Source organism: Asparagus officinalis, chromosome 4 (genome assembly GCF_001876935.1).
Source record: "Asparagus officinalis chromosome 4, Aspof.V1, whole genome shotgun sequence".
Taxonomy (NCBI): Eukaryota; Viridiplantae; Streptophyta; class Magnoliopsida; order Asparagales; family Asparagaceae; genus Asparagus; species Asparagus officinalis.
In genome coordinates, this window is record NC_033797.1 from 66,216,425 (window position 1) to 66,218,539 (window position 2,115).

Below are 2,115 nucleotides of genomic sequence, written 5' to 3' on the forward strand. Positions count from 1 at the left end.
TGAGGACTACGCGGAGGGCTTCCTCCACTGAGAGCATTGGGAAGAGGTGAGCAGATGCTGAGCGCGCCGGATGATGAGGATGACTCATCGCCACCGCCTGCTGTTGTCCCAAGTCCAGGTCCACAATGAGTTACATAATATATATACGGGTCGGATTCAGGCCCAATTTGCCCATTTCATTTCTTTCATTCCTTTTTTTTTCCTCCCTCCCTTTCTATTTATTGCTTTAGTCATGAAAAGGAGTAGGTCAACTGTTAGGTAGGCCTTTCTGTAAATTTTTTCAATATTTTAGGATATAGTCAGACTTTTGGCTAAATAACACTTAAATACCTTGTAGCTTCAATTTTTTTTAGCTTTTATATATACCCTCAGTTGTATTATATACTCTAAGTTGTTCAAAATTAGCATGTTAATGCCTTTTATTATGCAAACGCTAAAATTTTTATCTGAAAGTTCCTATATAACATTCATATGTTAATTTTAGAGCTTTTAACCATTAACACTTATTAAATTACTATCAAACCTACCCAAATTTAAATGTATCTTAATTTTATTGTAAATATAGAAATTTGAAAGATTTAAGAATGAATTCAACATATTTAATATACAAAAAGTTATAAAATTGGTATATGAATGTTATAAGATAACTTTCGGATAAAAAATTTCATGTCTGGAAAGCAGAGAGTATTAACTTGCCAATTTTGAACAGCTCAGAGTATACAAATGCTATGAAATACAACTTGGGTTACATAAATGCTAAGAATGTGAAACTATAAGGTATTTAAGTGCTATTTAGCCCATACTTTTCCTCGAAGTTTAGGAAATTGTCTATGAAGTTTGTATGTGCATTGATCAAAAAATATATTGCAGTCAAGAAATGATTTCAGATGGTGTTCTCTAGGGAGGTTTAGTTTTAAATTTTTGGATGTTTCAAGAAATCTAAAATGGGCCTCTTTAAGAGCAAAACTGTTTTGATAAACATCATAAGCAAAATCTTCTCATGAACTTATGAATAATATTAGATGAAACAATAACTTTGTTTGGATAGTAAGCTAGTCCAAGCCTGTGTTTAATCCAACCTAAACTTGAAAAAGAAAATTTATTGATAGTCCTGTTGTTTATGTCTGAAAGGTTGATATGTGCTTTAGGGGAGGTTAAACTTAATTTCTGGGTCCCTTAATCACATTTGATTAATATTCAATTGAAAATCTTAATCTGTGCTTCACTACACAAATTACAGAGGTTAGAGGCACCAGGAGTTGTTTCCTTCGGTGTGCCCTTAGAAAGTCAAGTCAGTGACTATCTTTAGTTAATATGGAGAGAAAAACAGAGCATAGTCTAGTTGACTTTTTGTGTGTAAAATTGCGTAAGTTAGTTTGGTAGAAATCTCTATTATTTGTAGAGGGTTTATGGGGGCACATTGGTAATTTCAACAAAGTGTGTGCAGTTCTGGTTCAGACCCACTTTACACGTGCTGGCAATTGATTGGTCAAGTTGTCTTTGTACAGTGATGGGACTGTTGGAGTAGTGGCGTGTCCGCGGAGCTTTGAAGGCTTTGGCTCGAAAGGTCATTATGACTCTGACGTTGCATTAATTGTTGATGGCGACTGGGCGGTAAAGTACGGACGCTGACTGTACATTCATTAAATGTAGCGTGACTTTTGATGATGCTCGTTAGGCCGTTTCACTATTCGAGACGCGCTGTGTTGTGTCTGAGTGGAGAATGTATGTCGCCTCGGAGTTAGACATCTAGTAGAGTTCAGATTGGAAGCGCGTTTCATCTCGGATTTGGATCCCGAGGCAGGCCGTGTCACCCCGCTTGTGCTTTGTGGATGTTTTAAGAGTCGACCAATTAGTCACTACATGGCCACTTTTATTAGTCTCGGTAATTTCTAGGATATAATACTTGTACTGTACAGAACTATTAATTTTGCAACCAATTAATATGTGAGTAAATTGGTGGCGTATCGATCTATATCCTCCGCTAACTTTGGACTTTCGGTACTTAACCTCCAAAAAATTTCAAACTCTCATTAAACCCCTAACAACTTTAGGAATTCCAGAATCAAAGCATATTTGCTTTTATTCATTTAACCCTCATAACGACGTCAGCTC